This window comes from Cydia strobilella, chromosome 1 (assembly GCF_947568885.1).
Source record: "Cydia strobilella chromosome 1, ilCydStro3.1, whole genome shotgun sequence".
Taxonomy (NCBI): Eukaryota; Metazoa; Arthropoda; class Insecta; order Lepidoptera; family Tortricidae; genus Cydia; species Cydia strobilella.
The window spans coordinates 4255592-4280167 of NC_086041.1; the positions used below are offsets into that span (position 1 = coordinate 4255592).

The 24576-nt window shown below is 37.8% G+C and overlaps 1 protein-coding gene and 2 long non-coding RNA genes across 3 annotated transcripts in view; 2 read left to right on the plus strand and 1 right to left on the minus strand.

The window, feature by feature from the left end:
* LOC134753970 (DE-cadherin) overlaps nucleotides 1–24576 on the plus strand; it is a 372368-nt gene that overhangs the window by 58288 nt on the left and 289504 nt on the right. The window lies entirely within an intron of this gene.
* Nucleotides 1–24576, minus strand: part of LOC134754759 (uncharacterized) — a 232013-nt gene that overhangs the window by 13061 nt on the left and 194376 nt on the right. The gene's annotated exons all lie outside the window — the stretch shown is intronic.
* LOC134754942 (uncharacterized) overlaps nucleotides 20654–24576 on the plus strand; it is a 96655-nt gene continuing 92732 nt past the window's right edge. The window contains exon 1 of the long non-coding RNA XR_010128987.1: nucleotides 20654–20711. This is a non-coding gene — a long non-coding RNA (uncharacterized LOC134754942). The remainder of the gene's footprint in view (nucleotides 20712–24576) is intronic.

Sequence of the window (24576 nt, forward strand, 5' to 3'; positions counted from 1 at the left end):
TCCATTGCCCCCTCTTAAAACGCGTACGGTTTTTAAACTCCACAGAATGCTGGAATATTATCCAATATTACGGCGTGTTCTTCCCGAAGTGTCAGGAAAAACTCGGTTCGTCGCGTAAGTTATGATTATTGATATGTACTGCTTTACGATGGCTCTGTTTCCAATGTCATTCGGGTCTGAAACTTTCGGGAAAACCGGCTTTTCTGTACACATGGCAGAAATTAACATTTTTCTAAATCTTTCATCACACAAATTTAAAGAAGTAGAAGGTTTTAACATGCCGATGGGGATAACTTCGAAAATTAGGCTTATAAAGTCTGTTTACTTTATGATGTACATAGGAAACTCGCATAACCTTAACTTATATTAAGAAGTTATTGACCCACTTGGAATATAACGAATTAGTTTTTTTGTGTTTGGAACGATGTGAAACTAATTTGTAACGATTTCTGCAAGATTTCTGATTTAGTTCAAATACTCCGGAATCCGGATGCATATCCCTTAACCAGCTGAGTTTATGATTGAATGTTTACTTACATCTGCAGTCTGCAGGGAAATGCCAGTGGGTAAATTATTATTAGTAACTTATTATAGCTGTTAATAGTTCATGCTTACTAAGCCGACGCAGATTCAGACATGCAAAATGATTTAAAATTGATGCCGAGTAAAATACTGTTTCATAATACACCCGCGGCTGAAACGTACAGGGTACAGGTAATAAATGTTATGCATTTGCGAGTCGGTCACATTCCGGCATACAATAAGCAAGCATGAATACCATCATTAAATTGCCACAAACGATCCACTATTGTTTCTGCTTGACCGTTAGATTATTAAAACAACCACATAATTAAAAAATCGGATAACAATGGAACTAAATTTTACGCACGTGGTTAAAAAGCGAGTAGGCTTATCTTTTTTTATGGTGCATACTGCCTTAAAAGACCACGGCTATGGAACCTATACGGCTGTCCTCCAAGGCGAATGTTGTATTTTATGGACATACATATGGCTTGTCGTAATATCACCTATATTTTTTTACGCGTTGGTGTATAAAAACGTAATAGATTTACTTTTACAACAGAAGTTTATGTCCACTTTAATCCCGAAGGACTTAAAGGGTAGGGTTTCTTGTAAGTTTTTTGGTAACATCTTAAATAATCTAGTAAAATAAAATAAAGGTAATAAAATAATAGTACCGAGCCTTTTGAACCGCTGGCTATTTCGGTAGGTACTTTTTTTATTTATTTTGACAAATATCGAACACATTTAATATTAAATAAGACCACTAAGGAAATTTGTAGGGGTATTATTATCACACTTTGTAATGATGAAAAAAAAAAGTAAATGTAAACATTTTTAAATAGCTATCTTGGGGTTAGATATGAGGTTTTATTTGAGGTATATTTAACACACACTCAAAGATTAATAATACAAAATTAATTGCAACAAAAAAAGAAATATTTACAGTACATATGGTGCTACTTTCTCGCACTAGTGCGTAAAGAGCACTTTTCGTCCATATGTCGAAAGTTTAAAGGGCCATATGTACTGTAAAACGTTGTACGATACACGTGCGAAAAGGTAACTCGCAACTCGTGTCGATTTAAAACACTCCCTGCGGTCGTGTTTTAATTTATCGCCACTCGTTTCGAATTTTCTCTTTTCCGCACTTGTATCGTAAATAACTATTAAATAGCTAACTATATTATAGCTATTTTCAATCTGTTCCAATCGGGTTGCAAATAAAAGTAACTACCTAACAATAGAATCCAATGTGTAGTTAAGTTTCAAATACATTCTAATAAATACGATATCACGAGTTGGAATAGCGCTCTGAATATCACAATTGTGTTCAATTGACCGCTTTACGACCAACACGCGTTTAAAGTTGCGTTATGATCACGTGATTGTTGCTGTATCACTTTAGTTCTGGTATTTGTTATATACAAATGACAATAGTTATTATTTCTTTGCTTTTACATACATACATAATCACGCCTATTACCCGGAGGGCTAGGCAGAGACCACGGATTTCCACTTGCTACGATTCTGACATACCTCTTTCGCTTCCTTCATTTTCGTAACATTCCTCATACACGCTCGCCGGTTTAAGGTGCTCTTGACCTGGCCTTTCTTCAGGATTTCCTCGATCTGATCAGAGAAAGTCCGCCGAGGTCTGCCCCTTCCAACTCCCGTTCCTACATGTTTCGGTTTTTCCGTTTCTTTGCTTTTTAACTCGCAGAATAATGTTAGTGTATTTATGTGTGCATGATTGTTTTCTATTGATAATTTTGTTAATGTTATCTTTCTTTGCTTACAGGTACTTTTTGTAAAAACACCAATGCTTCGGGATATCTGTGGACTGCTTCCTATATAATACATAAGTATTTTAATATAATGAATTAAGACTATGAAAATCCCGACGTTTCGAACCCTTTACAGCGTTTGTGGTCAACGGGTGACTAAATAAAAGCTATACAGTGTGCAAAAATACCCACATACAAAAATAATGTACCATAATAAACTTTAATGCTGGTTGTACATGCAACCACTTAAAACTCAAATCATAGACCGATTAACTATTTTTAACCCAAAACATAACCCCAAGGACTGCATACCTGTTTTCATATCATCATCATCGTCATCATTCTAGCCTTCAGTCGCCCACTGCTGAGCATAGGCCTCTCTTCGTGTACGCCACTTATCCCGGTCCTGGGCTAGTCTCATCCAAGTGCCCCGCGATTTTTCGAACGTCATCCACCCAACGAGTCAACGGACGCCAGCGGATACCTGGGGCTACCGCAAAAACCGAAATTCGCAAATTGCGGGGATCTTTCTCTTTTACTCCAATGCAGGCGTGATTAGAGTGACAGAGAAAAATGCCCGCAATTTGCGAACATCGATTTTCGCTGTTATAGACCTGTTTTACCTTTGCACAAGCAAAAAACCTACAAATAGCCTTTAAAAATCCGTCCCAGGAACACAATCAAACGCAGCTCGCATGCCAATCTGCTTATTAAAGGCCTAGGGCACTAAGTTACTGCATTGTTCCACGTTCGAACAGGCATTTGGAATGTTAGAACTTGTATTGGCCGTTTCCGGTAACAATTGTTTAGCTCTGTGTTAGTTGGGAAATGGACACGTTGTCGAAGATTAATTTGACTGCTAGCCAGTAGTTGTCACTTCATATCAAGAATGTTCGCTTCATAAACCGTTTACCGACAAGGCTGGATATATACATATATGTTTGTATACCACCAACCACCGACGTGGTATAAAATACACTGATTAACATTATCATTAGTGTGCAAAACGTTCAAGTTCATAAACAGGATTTACAGGATCAAGTGCGGGTAGTTAGAAAAACTTTTGGTATCAACTTAAGCCAGACTTCTCCGAGACCACGTGGATAACGCCATCCTCGAAACTTCAGAGGTAATTTTAATAGTAAATTATACGCGATTTAGGGTCGGTTGCATTGCACCAAACCATCTGTCAGCGTTTTACCGTTCGCTAAATTTTATTGTATGGAAAGTTTCATAGTTCTCTGCTGCTTGACGTTAATCTGTCTGTTAATTGTGGTTGGTGCAACTGGCCCTAAGTCCCGTTTTTCGTAAAAGATAATGTGATATAAATTTATCGTAAAAATGACATATCAAAGCGGTTAATGTAACACGCATTAAAATTCTACTGATAAAACTTAATTATAACAGACTTGGTCACCCACAATTTGCACAAAGTTGGATCAATGAAATTACTCATTCCAAAGCATTTATACATAAAAAAACAAATGACCAAACAATGACTGGCGTTATATTAAACGAGCACTAACACAAATGCAACATGGTTTCAATTGCACCTTGCGCTAGGTACATAATTATGCTTTCATTTCTTTGTCAAAGGAAAAGGCACACACTGGCCTCATTTGAGACGTTGTATGCTAATGTGTTGGGCAAATGTTTGTGACAGGTCTTTTTGCACCGCATGTTGGATCAAAAGTTTGGAGAAATGACGCGTTGCTAATGTACTTTCATTTCAGAAAAGACCTCGAAATTTACGCTATAGTCAATCAATTTTTTAATTGTTCCACTCTCTTTTACACTGTGTGCTTGTGACTTTTTTACGCGTTCAAGAGCCTCGCAGCTAGAAGTTTTGATTTGCGGTAGCTAGGTTACCGCAAGTCAAAACTTACTTACTAAGTAAGATATTCGCTCTGAGCTTGACTGTGGCGCCGCCCTGGCGGTATGGGACACATTAATTATCTGACAGTTGTCAGCTGTCAATTTTTTTTTACCACGACAGCTCAAAGGCTATTTTTATTGTTAGAAATCATTGTACAAAGTAGTATTTTATAGACAAGTGTGTAAAGTAATATGCAATTTTTGAGTTGCTCCATCACGTAAGCTGGTGAAATGGAATTTCGAGCGATATGATTTGGATAAAATTCCCTTGCGATTGTTTCATCATCATTCATTCAATTTAAGAGCTGTGGGCTCTTGTCGGTGCAGCGTGATGGAGTTGTCTCCACCTTGGTCGATCCGAAGCCAGCCCCTTAGTATCCTGGTACGACACGGCCCCTGCATGCTCCTTTACTTGGCTCATATAACTTTTTCTTGGCCTTCCCCTACCTCTCCTTCCGTTTATTTTCCCTTCTATGATGTTCCTGATGAATTGGTCGTATCGTATCAGGTGGCCGATCATTTTTCCTCTCCTATTCTTAATAATGGTCATTATACATCTCTTTTCCTTCACTCTTTTTAGGACGTCTTCATTGGTAACTTTTTCCGTCCAACTTATTCCCTCCATCCTTCGCCAACACCACATTTCAAATGCCTGTATGCCTTCGTCTCTCTGCGATTGTTTAGTTAAAAGAAATGTGTTTCACAGGGTAGCAAAGTTTGTTTGCCTCTCGTGCCTTAGTATGCAGATATTGTCTTATGTCACCCATAGATGTAGGATCCAAGTTTGTGTTTGCACCACACGCTTTGCACAGAAGCATAAAATCTAAAAGCAAGTAAACTTCCTCTTGAAGAATTTCTCTCAGGTTCTACAAACTCATTGGTCATTTATCATGCCATCCAATACCGTGTTAGCTAAGGCGGTATCACGCTGCCATTTTAATTACCGTCCCGGTTATAAATCTTAATTTTATACGGGAACGGTCACGGAACTCCGATTTGTGTTTCTTACGGAAACTGGGGAACGCGGAGTAGTTTGTTTTTATTAGTTTTCTACGTTTCTGTGTCTTTTTAATGAAAGTAAACTAGCTACTGTTGTTGCTACTACGAATTGTTAAAAGTAAGGTAGGATTAGATTTTCACTTGGTAAAAGCGTGATCTGCAACAAATGCTTGTGGGGGACTGAGCTAATCCCCAAACTGAGATTACATAATTACATATACATCTACATGTTAAATCATTATTCTATTCGGTTATGCATATATTTTAATAAAGAGCACTATAGGTATTACCATTTAACGTTATTCGAAAATGTTCCGAAAAAAATCGGTTTTGCATGTTTCATATCACTAAACGGCCTCGCTTACGTTCGTCCACTAACATACTCCCTGTCCCTGTTACTACGCAAAACGCGAGTTTCTATGCACCTCTTTATTTACTCAGCAGCTCAAGTTCCATATTGCAGTGCATTAGCCATGTTTATCCCTAGCAATATCCATTATGTAGAACTAAGGGCTCTGCAAGCTCTCGACGCTGAAGTCTAATTAATATTGTTCTAGGCATAAGTTAGTCTGGATGATTACACTGTAACTTAAACCGTGCTCTGATAGATGGTGCAGTGAAGATATGGCTGAAGTTGTTAGTCAAATAGAAATGTACGAATCTACATAGATCCGTTTAAGTGAGCCGGTTGTTAAAAAATATTATGGCCAGCTACGGACCGGTCGAAGGGTTGGCTGCATGTTTGTATTATGTTAAGTAAGTTAAGGAGTAATATAATTTCAAAGTAATTGAGATAAAAGGTAAAAACCCGCGCAAAGGCCAAATCTTCCGTCGCAAATGTCGCGCAGCACGCCATATCATTTGTTTTCTTCCAATTTCCTGGCTTTGCGCCCCTCTGCGCAGTGTACTATATTGTGCCGCTGTACGACACCCTATCAACATTTTACTACAAGTCAAATGTCCCATATGCAAACACCATAAGTTTTACGCAACATTTCCCCAAACATTCGTACCGTAATCACAACGCCATAGCGAATCTAACGCTCACCACAACACGTTACGTTCCCATTAAACCCGATACCTCAATAAAGTCCCCACCCCGCACCGACGCGCCCAAATTTTGACAGCCGCTAAAAGCGCACATTTTACTTAACGAGGCCGCGGCGGTTAACTAATTTTTCGGTAAATTAAAGGTTTTAATTACCGAACAGTAATGGTTCTCCGGTTTCGTTTTGTTTTTTGTTGGCAACTCGGATTTTAAATGGCTTCATGCCTAGGAAGAACTATTATATAATCTGTGGCCTAGGTGACAATCTCTTGCGCTACGTCAACGAAACGCTATCTGTCTCTATCGCACTAATATGTAACAGTGATAAAGACAAAGCGTTTTGTTGTCGTAGCGCAAACAATTGGCATCTTGGCTAGGCGTAGTGGCGCTAAGGGCCACTTGCAACATCCCACTAACCCGAGGTTAACCCGTTAAACCGTTAACCCAGTGTCAAATTGTACTGGTAACCATGATAACTCCAGGTTTATCCGGTGAAGCCCGGGTCAGTGAATGGTGCAAGTGGCCCTAAGAGAAATAAACCGATGGATTACCGGATGTTGACAAAGAAATTGCTAAACGCGTTTCAAGTATAAATCTTCATTAGCTGCACACTTCCACGTTAGTTCACTGCATATTAGCTATGAATATTACGACGTCACCATTTTGAAGTTCAACCGGAAATCCATTAAGACGTTAAAACACCCCGTATAACAAATGGACCTGATTAATGTCATAACGAGTGTATAAATTCCCCCGAAACACTGTTTTTCCGCACGATAATGACCGTCCGCGTACCCAGCACGTGAAGTCGCAAATTGACGCTTAAAAGTGATATTAATTTTCAGACCATGCCATGCATTCCCGTCGGTTACGCGAGCGTTGGCGAACGGTGGCCGGTCCGGTGCCGGTATTTTGTGGTGCCAGCATAGGTTTCACCTGGCAATCCTACGAATAGCGTCAAATTCTTGATTCTTTAAGGGATTTTATAGCCTAGATGAGCGAAATCGTAATTTAAGCGAAATCCCATAGAACGAAACTAGAGTCAGGTAAAATCTATATAAAAAAATAATATATATTCATGCGAAATAAACCCTATTTTACATTTTCGTGGCTTATTAGGCTTATGGACATGTGCGTACTTCCAGTTCTCACCTACGGTGCTCAGACCTGGTCCTTGACGGAAGCTCAGAAGTCACAACTCGGGGTTTGCCAGAGAGCTATGGAGCGCAGCATATTAGGTGTAAAATTAAGAGATCGAGTCCGAAACACCACGCTGCGCTCTAAGACTCAAATAATAGACGTAGCTCGGAAAGCGGCCAAGTTGAAATGGGACTGGGCTGGTCATGTCTGCCGAATGCCGGATGACTTGTGGGCCAAGTTAACCACGGAGTGGGAGCCCCACGAGTCTAACCGGGGATCCGGCAGACCTCGTCGGCGATGGCGGGATAACTTGGACTACTTCTTGACAGGCTGGCCGGATATAGCATTAAACAGAGACGAGTGGAAAAAGAGGGGGGAGGCCTTTGCCCAGCAGTGGGACACAGTGGGCTCTGAATAACAATAAATAATTACATTTTCGTATTCTGCCAAACTGCAAGACAGTTTGTTGGCGCCATCTGTCAAAACCTTAGACAGTTGCCAACGCCATTGAGTTTATGGGAGTTGTGTCATAAAGAAGTGCATTATGAAGTGTAAGTCTAAATTGCATATTGGACTTTTTCGCAAAATATCATCCATGTTTTTGCGTGAAACGTTAACCATCCCAGTGCCTCAACCAAGAATTTGAGATTGACTGTACTTGGAAGTCTAGGTACCCTGTATTGGCTGTATTATTCTGCCTATATCATCTAGTCTGGCGTTCTACCTCCGCCTCCACGTAAATGGGGCTATATGTTATAAATTATTGAGGTGATCGTTTAGTGTGTTGTGTTCTGTTATTATTCGTAACATTATTTTTTCTTTTGGTGAGTTCTTGGTTAACATCTGGACATCATCTTTTTGATCTCCCTGCATATTTCTTTTGTCTATTGTTATTACCTCCTTATTCATAAAGTTTAGTAACCTCTTGTAGACGTCTGTTAAATTTATGTTGCCCCTTTCTAACAAACAGAATTGTCAAAAATGATGGATGGATTTGACAGAAGTTTATGAATAACGCTTTTAGACAGCGTAATTTTACTGGTGCATCTGAATCTTCAAACAATTGGAATGAGACTTCAGAACTGTTATTTCATCACTCTGATCTCTCAATTCTAGACACGAACCAATATAAGTATGGCCTCCCTTGCCACATTACTGATACGCGTTTGGAGTTCTTAACTTAGACTGGTTTGAATGTTATGGGAATACAGCGCAGCTATATTTAATTTGGCTAATTGACAGGGAGCATTACCGCAAGCTTTCGTCATAGTTAAGTAATGGATGTTTTTGCGGTGTGGATTTTTTTAGGCTTTTAGTGGCCTGATCCGCGCTTTTTTTTACTTGTTTAACAATGTGGCTTTTACGTCCTTCACATATTTTCATAGATTAAAAAAGATAGGTTAGACATTGATATCTTTGAATATACTTTTAAAAGTTGCATAGCTCAAATATATATGACAACCTCGTCTTTGTCTTGATTTTGTTTATATTGTACCGTTTCTTCCATAAATTCCATATTAGTTTACTAGATCTAAGCTAGCCCGGCACCGACCCTCCAGCTAATATGTGGAAGTTCCACTATAAACAACAAATTTTCCTAAGAATATTCAATTTATGGTACAACTTCCACACTGTAGCTATCCCACTCGCTGCAGTTAGCTGTGACTTCGGAGGGCGTCATGGTAGAATGTTCGCGATCCCATGACGTCCCCCATACGGCAATGCGGGTAACGCCGGTGTGGGTTTAGTTGGTAGTGGGTAGGCTTATCTCTCGTTTCTTGCTAAAAGAATGGGAGAGTTTTACATAACCCCTGACGCCTCCACAGGCACAGGTATGTGTATCAGTTACGACATCTTTAAAAAAGTTAGCTTGCACTGACACTTTTACAACATTATTTGTAGCTCATTAAGCACCCAACCTCAAAGAACACCCCGTTTTAATTGTGACTAATTTTACCTCACAAATTGCAACAAACACTGTAAATCCCCTAACCCCTTTATTCCCCCCGTAAAAAAGCCCCATGGAAGGGTTAATGACGTGCCTAGTCACGTTAACGACTAACAATTGTTTAACATAAAAATCTCATCAGCGTCGGTGTCAGCTATCTTTTCATTTATCTCGACGTGGGCGACGACATTTTTCATAATTGGATAGGTAGCTAAAGTTTGAAAGAATTGTAATTATAATTTTCGATAAACATAGATAATAATCGCTCTTTAAACAATTTTTTGTCTATTTTGAATTTTGTGTTTTGTTTTTAATGGACCAGATTTAAAGAAAATCCGTAATTTAAGCTCCATTGCTTCATAGGCCTATGATAATGGATATTGCCATTATTTGCCAGGGATAAACTTGCTTAATGCACTGCAATACCTACGCCCTACGGAAGACCAGCGCTGGCTTTATAGCTAGCATTATGCTGAGTTGGGTCCATTTCGTGATGCACACTTGATGATCTCTTCTTTTCTTGCTGTTGTTGTCTGTACATGTTCGTACTTGTGTTGTGATCGTCACGAATAAATGTCTTTTATCTTTATCTTTATCAATATGGAACTTGAGATGCTGAGAGGTTGGTAATACAAGTTTCTAGCTAGAATATCTTAGATAATAACTTAAGGCCGATGAAGCTAAAGGTACAGTTAATAGTGTTGCGCTGCAATACTGCGGCAGTAATGCTGGTGCAGTTTGAATCCGAACGGTAGATATCTTAATTCTGCACGAACTTTGCAGTGACGAAAAATAACCATGAAAATACTTGCGACTTAAAATAGTAGAAATCTTAGAAATAATAAAAAGCCATAGTAATGTGTTGCCATGTTTAAGCATTTTACGTCAAAAATGTGACAGTTACGTAGGAAGTGGCGCCCTCAATAATTTTCTACAATTTCTTGCCGGACTATACATCACTTTATCACTTCAAAGTCGGTCTATAGTTAAATTAGACAGACTTTAAAAACGTATATATTCTACTTTTTAATTATAGATCAAGTTTATAGCATGTAAATTCTATTAGAATTATAGACATACAAACGTATGCATGTAAAATTATTAAATTTAAAACATTAATCAATCAATCATTTATTTATTTGCAAAAGGTGTTAGAAGTATTCAGGTACAATGTGTATTTTCCTTGTAAGCAACACACACACAGGTATTTATCTCACTACATTGGCTTACAGTAGCTAGTTTCAAAAGCCGCCTTTGCACACATCCAACACTCATATTTTCAATTGCAATCCATACAAGAAACAGTAATGAACCACCAAAAGAAGGCATCATTTTCCATACGAAGCCTAATGGTAACATTGATCCCCATTTAACCCGCAGCGGTGAAGATCAAGCAATTTACAAGCAGAACATCGATATTATTGTTTCCAAATATATTTCAAGCATTAATACGGCATAGAAAATTCCGTGGGAGTGCGGGCCGTATTTACGTTTAACGATCTACGCATGTTTGTAGATTGCTATCGGTATTGATATCGGTGTTTATATCGGCCTTTTTTTTATACTACGTCGGTGGCAAACAAGCATACGGCCCGCCTGATGTTAAGCAGTCTCCATAGCCTATGTACGCCTGCAACTCCAGAGGAGTTACATGCGCGTTGCCGACCCTAACACTCCTCTCCCTCGAGCTCTGGCAACCTTACTCACCGGCAGGAACACAACATTAGTAGGGTCTAGTGTTATTTGGCTGCGGTTTTCTGTAAGGTGGAGGTACCTCCCCAGTTGGGCTCTGCTCTAGATCTGTAATGACATCCGCTGTCCTGTGCCTCTGCTGTCCTGTGGGTCTGCTTTAAGCTTTGACGGTTTTTGGTATTTTTTCGACGAATTGAATAACATATTACCTAGAACGTTTGTATAAAAATTACGACAGTAGGTGATTCAAATTGTTTTATGAATAAAAACTGTTCTTATGTTTATGTGTCCGGCAAGCTCGGTTCTCCATACAAACATAGTTACGCTCTCATTTTAAAACGACTAGCTAGTTTGCTCTGAAACTTTGTACTTACAATAAGATAAGGTATATCTAGGTCTGTAATTGGTTTATGTAGCTTCAGATACCATAGTAAAAAAATACAGCGTTTTAAGTTTTTCATACAAAACTTGTTTTTGCTCTATTTCGTTTGTTTTATAAACTGGAGCTATATAAACTAATTACAGACCTAGATATACCTCATGTCATTGTATATGCAAAGTTTCGTTACAATCCAACACGTAGGCGGAGATTTTTAAACGTTTTGCTTGCTGAAAACAAGTTGTACGTAAATATATAGGTCGATGTAGATTTACTCACCGAGCATGTACACATGTAGACATCATAACACATGTAACACTGACGGGAATGCATGAGGAAGTATCAGAAACATCCATCGGTGACCTTTATGTCTTTGCAATAAGGTGTGGACGATAGAACATAGATCAACACATATACAGGCTGTAACGACGCGGTGCACAAGTCCACATACATGTTCGTGTGACCGGACACGTTGTTGGCCGGATTATCCCCGACTCCAGGGCCGTTTCTGTAAACCTGGTTTAGCTGTCCGATAAATGCAGTTTGCTAAACGCATACTCCATAGCTTGAAAAGTTATGTATAAGATAAGATAATATTAAGAGTAAATAAGAGCGAATATAGCGGCAGTTAAGCCGGGGGCTTTGTTCGCTGTCTTAATTTTTTAAATGTATATGCTTTGTGTTAATAAATAAATGAAAAAAAGGCTCGTGTTCATATAATACTATGAAAAATAGGTATTTGAAGTTTACTCAAAAAGTATATATTCTATTGAATCAAACAAATCGTGAGACGAGTTGTTTTTGTACAAAAATGTTACAAACGTGCTAAATAGAGATGCAACGGATAGTGGTTTGGCCGGATACCTACCGGATATTTGGCCGTTGGACCTGCCGATAATCCGGTATCTGGCGGCCGAATATCCGGTTAAACATTTTGTCTGAAATGGAGGAAATTAGATCACGCGCCAGTTTGGTACAGGCTACAATTTGTTGCTAACTTTGCACCGGAATGAACAGACGAAAGCGATGATGTCATTAATGTCATTAAAAAAAGTCATATTTTCAAAGACATTTGACATAAATGTTGACATTGCCACACTTTATCATTACAAATGCATTTAGCTTGATTCGGCTTTAGTATGGTAATAGCCACACACCACACCAACCCACAACTAACAAGCCACATTTTTACACTTCGAGCGCGATCCTAACAAATAAGTAGCTACATTAAATGTTAAAATTGTATTTCTTAGTAGCAACGGTAAATATAAAACGAGCAATATGAACTAACGCAAATCTTATTTTGCCCCACTATCCCCTCGCGTGCATACAAAGCGATTTATTTTGATTATGGTTCTGCAAAACTACTCATAAATTGGTGGCGACTACTTAATTAGTGTTCCCAATACCATTAGCGTTGTTGACAGCCCTACCGATCAGAATTGATGTTATATTTTGGGCGTTGGCAAATTACATGCCACTTTTACTGCGACTTACGGTTGTGCAAAATTGATTGTTTGCCTGTTGTTTACCATTGTTTAGTTTTTCAATTTATTTTTTATTTTTGGCGAACAATAAAGAATAAAGAACAAACGAAGATTGAAGATGGAAATCATTCTATGGGTCATGAATCCACATGGCTTCGGTCTGTCCAGGGTAGATATGGTCGTTATACGATTAGAAATTCTTTAATATTTTAAAATTTTAATTTATTATTAAGCTACTAACAATTTTTATTCTTACTGGTATTCGATTACATTTTATTTATCCAAGTTAAGGGCACTTTACGATCTTAGTATTATTGTGGCTTCAAATATAGGAACTAAACTTATGGAGTCGGGAGTACCTAAGTAGATACTTCACTTAAAAGCAAATGAAAATCCTAATGTTAAATATGAATTAGGTAGTTTTAGTTTAGTTTGTTTAGTTCGTAGTTTAATTTATTTTTGTTAGTTAATTTTAATAAAAATCTATCCATTCTAGAAAAAAAATGAATATTTTTTTAAAATAAGTGGGTAAAGTGCTTAATCTTAGTATTATTGTGGCTTCAAATATAGGAACAAAACTTATGGAGTCGGGAGTACCTAAGTAGATACTTCACTTAAAAGCAAATGAAAATCCTAATGTTAAATATGAATTTTTTTTTTAATAAGTGGGTAAAGTGCTTAAATTGTAATGGCTGAGAATGTTAATGACCCTCGTTAGCGATAAATGAGCGATGTTATCTTTAATCTAAATTGGATACTTAAGATTTGGTTTGACGTTCACATGTCTTGGTAAATGGGTAAATTCGAGAAAGCGCATATGCGTTCTGCATTATTTTTTGTTCTAGTTATATTAAAATATGTTGTATATATATTGTTGTATAATGTATACAACAATATACAGTCTGGAAAAAATAAATGCGCCCTGGAGGGAAAGTGCTTTAAAACCTTAAGTTAGCTCATTTTACTTAAAGGAAACATTCTTTTATTTTTTTAAATAAATATAACTGCATTCAAAGATTTTTTTTTAAATTCGCTTAGTTTTGCTCGGGAAACGTTTTCAACCAAAAGGTACCATATTGTCGCTTGTCGATAAGGTTGATTTCTAATTGAAGCCGTATGGAAATCGCGCCTTACTGACAAGCGACAATAAGTACCCTTTTGGTTGAAAATGGCACATTTTATGATGTGGTTGGCATGCTTAAAAGAAAAAGATGATGAAAGCATTCAGAAACGAATTTCTTATAGTTTAAAAATCGATGATCAATGTTACTTCACGAATGAACGTTACTTTAGTTTACGGTAAGTAATTTATAAAAAGACTTGAAAAAATGCTAAATTGATTTCATTAAACCAAACTTATTTAGCAGAAAAATATTATAGGCAGAAAGTTATTTCGTTCATTTTTAAATTAGAAAAATAAAATATTGCCTTGTATTGACAACCCTAACTCCGTCGTTCGTCGCAAAACGGGCCCTAAACACGCCAGATTTAACTGACTGTTAACTTAATTACTGCTTTACACAACTTCTGAACTCTGAACATAGTAAACATCCCCATGGACATCTTTGCGCAAAAACAGATCTTCATTTTACTACTAACTTTATGTGCCCTTTTAGCTATTACATTATTTTCCTTATTTATGTACATCGCAGTAAGACTTAAATAGTGTAAGCATGTCGTTAGCAACTGTTTACTGAATTTCCTTTCTTATTTCAGTAGCACTATTATTTTTGCAGTACCATGAAGAGTAGTGGGCCTAACAAACTCCCTTGCGGAACTCCCAGAATTATAACAGCCATAAAGTATGTTGTTATTTGCTTACCCTTAAGATCTAATGACCAGAGAAGCTGACCTCTGCTCATTTGTTACAGGTATGACAAGGACCGATGGCGTGTGTGGAATTCGAGCTGCTACGCTACAATATTTATTGAGATTATGAGTAAGCTTCTGGTATTTTCGATGGGTTTTCTAACATGCGAACACTGTCAACACTTAATAATGATTTCTATATTGATCTTAAAATACAGAAATTGTATGTTAAAATATTTTTGCAGTTTATATTAAGTCTTCGCCTAATGCCTAAGCGCCACTTGCACCATTTCACTAACCCGGGGTTAAAAGGTTTAACCGTTAACCCAGTGTCAAATTGTACTGGTAACCATGGTAACTACGGGTTTAACCGGTTAACTCCGGGTTAGTGAATGGTGCAAGTGGCCCTTAGAGAATTAGAACTGAGTTATGGAAATATACTTTTCACCTACTTTTATTCATCACGCGATGTTTCTTGGCTTACTTACAAGTGAAGTTTTGATTAAAAATCGATCAAAAATGTGAAGGTAAACTGGTTCATTAGTTCTAAAAGGGTCACTAAAATAAATGTTATATAATAATTACCACCAAAATGTTGTTAAAGTTCAATACTAATAAAAACAGTAGAAATAGTAACAGTATAAATATGGAGTGACTTAATAAATAATTAGGCCCCGGCAAGCTCGGCCGAATTTCACCTTCCCATACAAACGGAGTTTCGTTCTCATTTTAAACCTACGCGACTACTAAGCGATAGCGATTGTCACCTTGGCTAGGCCGGCAGGTAAGAAAGCAGTTAAGTAAGCACATCAAATATTTTATGTGGGTATTAATAGGGACAAAACCTAAAACGTGATTTACCTGACAATTTCTTAATTGCCCACACAAATTGTATCAAACAAAATCTACTATTGTTTTTAATCGAATTATACAATTTTTGTGGGTATTTTGTAGGAAATTGTCAGGTACATTTCGATGCTAGTGCGGAAAGTATGTCATTACTTCACGAGTACCGAGATATGAATAGAGTGAAGAATGACATATCCGCACGTGTATCGAACGACGTTTTTTAATACAGTTGCAAAAAAATAAGAAAAGCAACAAGTAAGGAATGGAATTTGAAACTTTTATATTATTAATTCTGTGACACTGAAATCATTGAGATTGACATTATGGAGGGGGGTTTTTCTAGCTTTTATTCGACTATAATAGATTTTGTTATTATTATTGAACCCACTTCAACTGTATTAAAAATCACATTTAAAGTTTTGTCCCTATTCACCCTAGCCACCCCTAATATTCACCCCGGTTGACGGTATATATATTATATTCTTATTTCTTAACCTTTTGGACGCCAACGACCGATATATACGCACCGTAGGTTCAACGCCAAAGACCGATTAATCGGTCATAGACCACAGAGCAACATAGACCTATATGCATATGCATATAGTTCAATTTCAGTTTTGACACTTCGGTGACGTGGCGTCTGGATGACTTGTGTTTGACTCGGCGTCGAAAAGGTTAAATTAAATTACCTTCTACTAGAAAATCAACTTGCAATTTGGCTATTTATTTGCCAACAGTGAACCAGGCTATAATTATTGCCTTTTTGAACTCCACAGGTTATATATCCCATTGAAGCACCTTTTCGCCACAAAAACCCCCAAATCGCAAGGATTGTCGAAATAAAAGTCTCGTAAATGTACAAGTTGAGCCCCAGGAACTTTTAATGTGCCGGGAAATAAATCGGGCCATTCGTCTTTATAACCTCTAGTCCCAGTGTAAGTCGTATATATAATGACAGTACCTTGACTTTGAAAAAACGCCTTTAAAAGTGTGTGAGCCTTCGCGACCCGTCACCTACTACATTACTTCACCTTGTGCCCCTAACATTCAGTACCTGGTTGCTCAATCGTTAATGCTTCGTAGCGTAGCGTAGTCATCTTTCTCTATCTTCCAAATTAGTGCGACTGTGACAGTTGCGTTTCGTTTGTTACGGAGCGTAAACGGTTAGCATGTTGGCTACGCACCCAGGACTTGCAGCAGGAGCAGGACGATTTAATGATATTTTTTCTCTAGAATTTTAGAGACAAACATATGACGGTAAGAAATCACAGTTGAAACTACAATTAAGTTAACCAGGATGCTGGTATGGTCGTATCGTATGTGTGATTAAAACGATTATTTCTTAAGTTTATATAAACAAGTCATCACTATCTTAGTTATCACGTTATCAGTCATTAATTTATCTGCATTTTAGACATCATACACATTTAAAGAAATAGAACTCACCTGTCTTCTATCTTCCTCGTAAGTGCATTTAATAGACACAGCAGTCGATCTTTCTTGCGGATGATAAAGATGTGTAAATGACGTTTAAATATAAACTAAAAATACTGATTTCAATACCTGTATCGTGTTTGCCGAATGCCGGTTAATGCGAAACACGAAATAACAGTCCTGGAGAAAAGGTTTTAGTTACGAGTGGATTGATGCCTGATATTGCTAACGGGTCCGTGAATTAGGGTCAGGGTAGTTTTATCTCGGTATAGGCAATATGTATCGTTGGTGAAACTTAGCTTAAAGAACTATCTTTATTTCAATATAATTCGAAGAGAAAAAGCATGTAAATGTTTTTCTTGCTACTCATCAGTTTTCCCGCATTTCGTAAAACCGTATTTAATTTCAGTTTCCCCCTCATTATTTGCGGTTGGCTGAGCAAAACTGCTTTGCTACAAAATGTAAAAAAATATGTTTTATATTGCGACTTAGCTTGGATCAACAAAAATTCTTCACGCATTTTCCCATTATCAAATAGACAAATAATAATAATGAGAGACTAACTATGGGTAGAATTCTAAATTGACTTCGACTGCGATTTTAGACAGGACGCATTTTTTAGGAAATACAGACGGCCAGTTCGCATTTAACAATCCAACTTGTGTAGGTAAATAAATGACTTGATGTCTTTTTGGCAAAAAACGGCAGTGGGTGAACAACGGACTTCATTAAAATCGGTAAAAGTAAATAAAAAAAACCTCATTTGGACCGCTTTCCTAATAATCTTTTGGTGAGCAAACGCTTGAATCACTATAGAAAGTTAGTACCCAGATCGTTTTTTGTGTGCCGTTTTGAGACAATTCCAATTCGTCTAATTCTGATTTCGACCGCAGTCGTCAAATTCAAATTTAAATGAAAACTTTACAGCTACTTACTTTGAAAATTCAGCATTAGCGGCCAAGCATTTTTGTGTCCCTTCTCTCCTTAATCGTAGGAATTACTTAGATAATGTTTTTGTTTAAAATTCTTAAAGGTAACATCAACTGTCCTGATCTCCTGAAATTAGTGACGTTGGGTTGTCCGCGTCTCCCCTTACGACCTAGATCTTTATTCCATGTGAGCTTTTCTCGCAAGAACTATTCTAGACATACCTTTTTCAGACGAGTCCCCAGTTTCTATAATAAATATTTGTTCGATATTGATCCTTTTAATAATTCCTTGTCCAGTCTAAAAATGCTAGTAAGACTCTTTTAGTAATTCTGTTAGTTAGTTATGTATTGTTACTACGTTGTTCTTAACTAACTTTTTATTTTATTAATATTGTTTTTATGAACCTTAAGGTCTGTTGGTATCGCATCTCAATTTTTGTACATTGGGTACAACATATGTAACATGCATATTATGACTGTTTGTGTTTTAAATAAATAAAAATAAAACTATTGGTATATTTCCATTTCTGGGATCGTTTTAAAAATCATTGAAACCGGATTCTATTATTCCTTTTCAACACCTCAATTCAGAAAGTCTCTGTCTATTGAAAGTCGGTTAAAACTGTTAAAAGTATCTGAGTTATTTAAAGTAACCCCTTCTGTAATAGAATCTTCGTTAGATATTTAGAATTAGATATACAAGAACATACCTGTCTAAGATTTAAATCATCGTTGTAGTAGACGAAGCCCAAAAAGCCTAGCAAAACTCTGGAAATATATAAAATAGACCAGGATTAAAGAAACAATACAGACCCTTTAAAATTAGAAACGTTTATTTTTATTACACATTAGGATATCGATGGTTACAACTTTTATATTGGATAGGTTAAATTGTTGTGTCTAGACACAATATTTACATCCTAATGGTACCTAATTGTACTTGATATTGTATTATTTACTAGGGCTCGGAACCGGTTTTTTTAAAACCCCAAAATAGCCCAATATTTTTAATTAATGCTCTTTACGTAGGACTGAATCATGTTGTATTTAGGTAACAACTTCGAATTATAAGATTGTCACATTTTTTTTTTTTATAATAAACCAAAGAACGAAAAAGAACGTAATAATACCGGTATTTTTTGTATGAAGAAAAAAACCGGTTCCGAGCCTTGATTATTAGTAGTCGAGTTTAAAACCGGGCGAATGACATGTGCGTGAATGACCTAAACCGTAAAATTAGAATAAGAGCGTTTTCACATTACCCGATCAGATATCGGATGTCAGTTGTCGGATGGAAGTAAAATGTAAGAAATATGTGTTTTTCTGTATTTATTTATTTGTTTAATAAATCATTAAGTATTACTAATAAACTATATAAAATGCAAAAAAAAATGGATTTGGCACTGTCCTGCAGCTGTTTCTCTCGTAGGCGCCATCCGACATCCGATATCGGAAAACCGCTTCCGATAATTTCGAGCCATGTCGGTGCCGCACTGCCCGTCGTCAGCTGTCGGACCGATAATATGTATTTGTTTGTGTGTATGTGTCGAGACGTAAAGTGTGTGTTAAGACGGCGCCCCACGGCCTGACTAGGCGGATGTAGGATTCTACATCCGATATCGTATCGGACAATGTGAAAACGCTCTTAAGGCTATTTGTAGCTTTATAATTACAGATATTACGAAACTTTCTGATTGTGTTTCATGAGTGTGATTTAAAGAACACTAAACTTTTAATTATGACTCGAAATAACGAACTAAAAATATGAAACGGTAAACTTACTTGACGACCAAAGTTGGCTTAAATTACGGTTTACAATCCATACTAATATTATAAATGCGAAAGTGTGCCTGTCTGTCTGTTACCTCTTCACGCTTAAACCGCTGAACGGATTTAGTTGAAATTTGGTATAGAGATAGTTTGAGTCCCGGGAAAAGACATAGGTTAGTTTTTATCCTAGTAATCATCCTTTAAGGGGGTGAAAAGGGGGGTCGAAGTTTGTATGGAAAATCGATAAAAAGCATATTGAATAAAAAATAAACTACCCAAATTACTAACTCCACGCAGACGAAGTCGCGGGAAAGAGATCAAATACAATTAATATCATGTTGTCTCATCCGTATAACTGTTGTTCGCCAAGAGAGACCGAATTCCAAGCTGTCCTTAAAAAATAAGTAGCACGGACCAGCTTTTTTGTCCAGTCCCCCTTCTCGGAAGCCAAGCTAGCCAAGACAATTTGGAATTGCCTGTTTAATTGTAACTACCGGAAATTTAACGTCGAAACTCAAGCACATTATACAGGTCATTTGAATTATGATAATAGCTTTAGGTTTGAGTGTTAGTTGTATTTCGTAATTACAAATTGGAAGATGAAATCTGATTAAAATGTTCTTTTGTTGATTTAAGTAGCTAGTTATATTATTTATGGAGTTTGGAAGTAATCTTTATTGTTTTGTATTGCTATTTTAAATAAATAAGCTGCACTTAAGACCAAAAATTATTTAGGCAAATAAATATCATAAAAATTCTATTCTGACTGAAATATTCTTTTAGTTCTAAGTTTTAGAGAAGATATAGTACCCTTATGTGGTTTTATTCTGGGATCCTACATCTGATAGCGGGATCCAAGAGGGCTCGACGGCTTACACCGACGACCGGTTGACGACCGGTCTGGCCTAGTGGGTAGTGACCCTGCCTGTGAAGCCGATGGTCCTGGGTTCGAATCCCGGTATTTGTGTGATGAACACAAGTACTTGTTCCTGAGTCATGGGTGTTTTCTATGTATATAAGTATGTATTTATCTATATAAGCATGTATATCGTCGCCTAGCACCCATAGTACAAGCTTTGCTTAGTTTGGGGCTAGGTTGTTGGTTAGGGATAGGCTGCGTTTGTACTGTCAAGGCCTTGCATCACTCAACATTTAACAACATGGGCGTTACCTTACAAACTCCTCTCAACTCAACAAATATTAGCCATATAAAGCCAAGCCCAAAACAGCACCTTGACTTCGTATTGCCCCAGTGATTATCTTTACGAGGGGTTGAGAGCTCTCACTTTTTTTATTATTGCCTTTATTGTGCGCACTTAAATCGGGGTGGAAGAAACAGAGGTTTTTAGTTCCGGGTAAATTGGCCGTATATTTACTTTATTTTCTCTCTATATTTACTATATTTTCATACGGCGTTTTGTTTGGTTTGCCGCGTTTCTGTAAAAAATCTTTAATAATAAAACTTTCGGGAGAAACAGACGTATTAAACATTTTAAAACGGGTCACTCACGTATTTCAGTCGAAGATTGCTCGACATGTTTCGCTCCGTAACGCTCGCGTGCTCCTGTTTAAGCTGCTCGTTATGGAGCGAAACATGTCCATGTCCAGCAATCTTCGACTTAAAATACGTGAGTGACTCGTGTTATGGCTCCTCTACACGATGGACCATCATAGTGGACACTAAGAGGGTAGTGGTGTCGGTTGGCTTATGGCGCTGGCGATGGGCTGGGCGCAAAAAGATTATATTTAATGTTTTTGCGAAAATCGTTAACAAATTATTGTTAGGTGCTGTATGTTTTCGACAGAGCTAAAAATAGAAAAAGTGTTAGGAAAGCGTAAGCGTTCAAACATAAATAAACCTCTCTTTTGTGTTTTAAATATAGATTGTTCGATGTTAGGCTTGGAATTTGCTGGTTACAAACAGTTTTCAAAGGCTGAATTATAATTATGTACGAAACGTGGTTTTATCAGATCAAATCAAGGGACATAATTACTTTCTCATTTATAATAACAGTTATTAATTTAATAACAGTTGGGATTGTGTTATCGGATAAGACATAACATAACTACAAATCGTCCATCTCAGGGGTTCCCAATCTTTTATGTGTTAAGATTTTTTTAGTATATTTACCTTATGCTTATGGGTAAGGCGTTTCGCACCTTCTTTGCCGTCTTGCTACATTATAAAGAGGAGCGTACCGAAAATTTTCGGCTGTGAAATTCGAGTCTACAAAAACAAAAGCACAAAATATTTTTCTCACAAAGAGCTGACTTCTCAACTTCCAACTAAGATGAGTCATTATGCAATTAATTCAAGAAGGCACCTAATATCGCATAACTTTCCTGGAGAAACAACTTCCATTGTTTATTCTCGAGTTTTCTTAGCAACTGTTGTTGTTTAAAGTTAAGAGCTTATTTAGGGCTTCGTATACGTAATTTGATTTTCAATTAGCATTGTATTTAACCGCTGGAGGGTTTAGTCCATTGTTGGCTATTTCCAACCAGAACAGCGTGACCAAGTCGACAAAGTTTGAGGTCATAACCTTTTTCCTTTGGCGGAGACCGGACTAACAATACAGCACACTGATTTAAACTTTCACGATATCTACACATTACCGCGGTCATCTGAGCAGGACAGGGCCAGATAGCCTGGAAAGGCTCATAATTACTGGCCGCATGGCAAGGAAGCGTAGGGATGGACGTATGGCCACGCGTTGGGCGGACAGAATAACATCAGTGACAAACGCCACACTGCAGGCTAGCATGCACTGGGCCCAAGACAGAGCGGCCTGGAGAGCACTGGTGAAGAGTGTCCACACTCGTTACGTCCCTCAGCAATGAGGTTACGACAAAGAAGAAGAAGACACATTATTAAATTATAAAACCCCTAGTGCGCAAAACGTTCTAGCTGATAAACAAGACCAAGTGCGGGTAGTTCGAAAAACTCGCGCGCCTACATGTTGATGTCATCTTTAGCCAGTCTTCTCCGAGACCACGGGGACAACGCCATCTCGAAACGGCGGAGGTAAATCTTAAAACTTAAATACGGGATTAAGTCCCGTTTTATACAATTTAATAATATATATGCCTTCAGTATGCCTCGTAGACGTGTCGTAATATATTATGTTACATTTATTTGCGTTTTCTTTTTGTTTTCAAATACAAAAAATACGCATTGCATTTGCGGAATAGCAAAACAATATAACATTTAAAACTTTCACGTTTTGAACACATATTAAATCACATTTACAATCGGGTCTATCGCGAATTTATTTTGTTACCTTTATTTACCGACGTTTCGACAGGTTTTACTGGTCGTGGTCGCGGCTAACTGACGTCCCAGCAAAATGTCAAAACGGAGATTTGTGTGACTACCCGAAGAAAAGTGTATTTAAAGTTAGACATCACATTTTCAAACCACCCACTACACATATGTTAATTATTGTCAATAGTCCGACACGCAACACACAACATTCGCGCACATACATACATACATACATATAATCACGCCTATTTCCCGGAGGGGTAGGCAGAGACCACGGATTTCCACTTGCTGCGATCCTGACATACCTCTTTCGCTTCCTTCACTTTCATAACATTCCTCATACACGCTCGCCGGTTTAGGGTGCTCTTGACCTGGCCTTTCTTCAGGATTTCCCCGATCTGATCAGAGAAAGTCCGCCAAGGTCTGCCCCTTCCAACTCCCGTTTCTACCTCTCCCTTATACACTCTCTTTGTTAGCCTTCTTTCACTCATTCTTTCCACGTGTCCAAACCATCTCAACATACCTTTCTCAATTTTTGTCACTACATCTTCGTTCAGTCCACACTTTTCCCTTATCACACTGTTCCTAATTCTATCTTGTAATCTCACACCACACACACTTCTCAACGCTCTCATTTCCACTGCATTCACTTGGCTCTGATGCCTCTTCTGCCATACCCAACTTTCGCTACCATACATAAGTGTAGGCACCAGCACCCCTCTATGCACAGCCAACCGTGCCTTTTGCGACACCTTCTGGCTGCTCATAAAAGCATTAAGTGCCCCATTCACGCGATTTCCAGCACTCACTCTCCTTTCAATATCTTTATCATGCTTACCGTCCCTAGTGAATAAGGTTCCCAGATACACAAACTCTTTCACTTGTTCTACTCTTTCTTGACCAATCAAAATTTCACAGTTTGTCATATATTCTTCATTTTCAAATACAATTACTTGAATAATGTAAATTACATTCGCGCACACATCCGAAGAATCCCTTGGCTTTAACTTCTGGATCCCTGGTCCCCAAGTTGCCGATAAGTTAAAACCATCGGGAGTCCCCGATTTGAGTTTTCGGGCTCCCACTCCTCCGGGCAACACATTCGGCAGACGTGACCACTTGACCAGCCCAGTCCCATTTTAGACTAATAAATCGAATAATAAATTCTATAAATACGATAAAGGTTAATGTACAAAACAAAAATAAAAAAAATAACTAGCTAACGAAGCCCTGAAAGGCTACGTTTCTTTTACCGAGTAATTCCTCGTGCAAATAGACGGTGAAGAGTGAATGTATTTCACAATTAATTAATTAATCAGTATTGTGTGTTTAAAAAAAATGCAGTATTAGCGAATCGACATAAAGGCCCACCAGGCTAAAGAGACACGAACCTATTGGCCGCCATATTTACAATCCAAGTTACGTTCTCATTTTAAAACGACATCACAGAATGAATAATAGTACTAGGTACAGAAGTTTCACTCTCTAACAAAGCGCGTCTACTACGACAGATATGACCGCTAGGTGGCGCAAGCGCGAGCAGGCGTCCGTTCCTTAGCGGTGCGCGGCAATTACTATGGCTAGACACCAAAATTGGTGTGGGTCGCATGTACTTGTAGCGACGCGACTAAATCGCGGAGTAA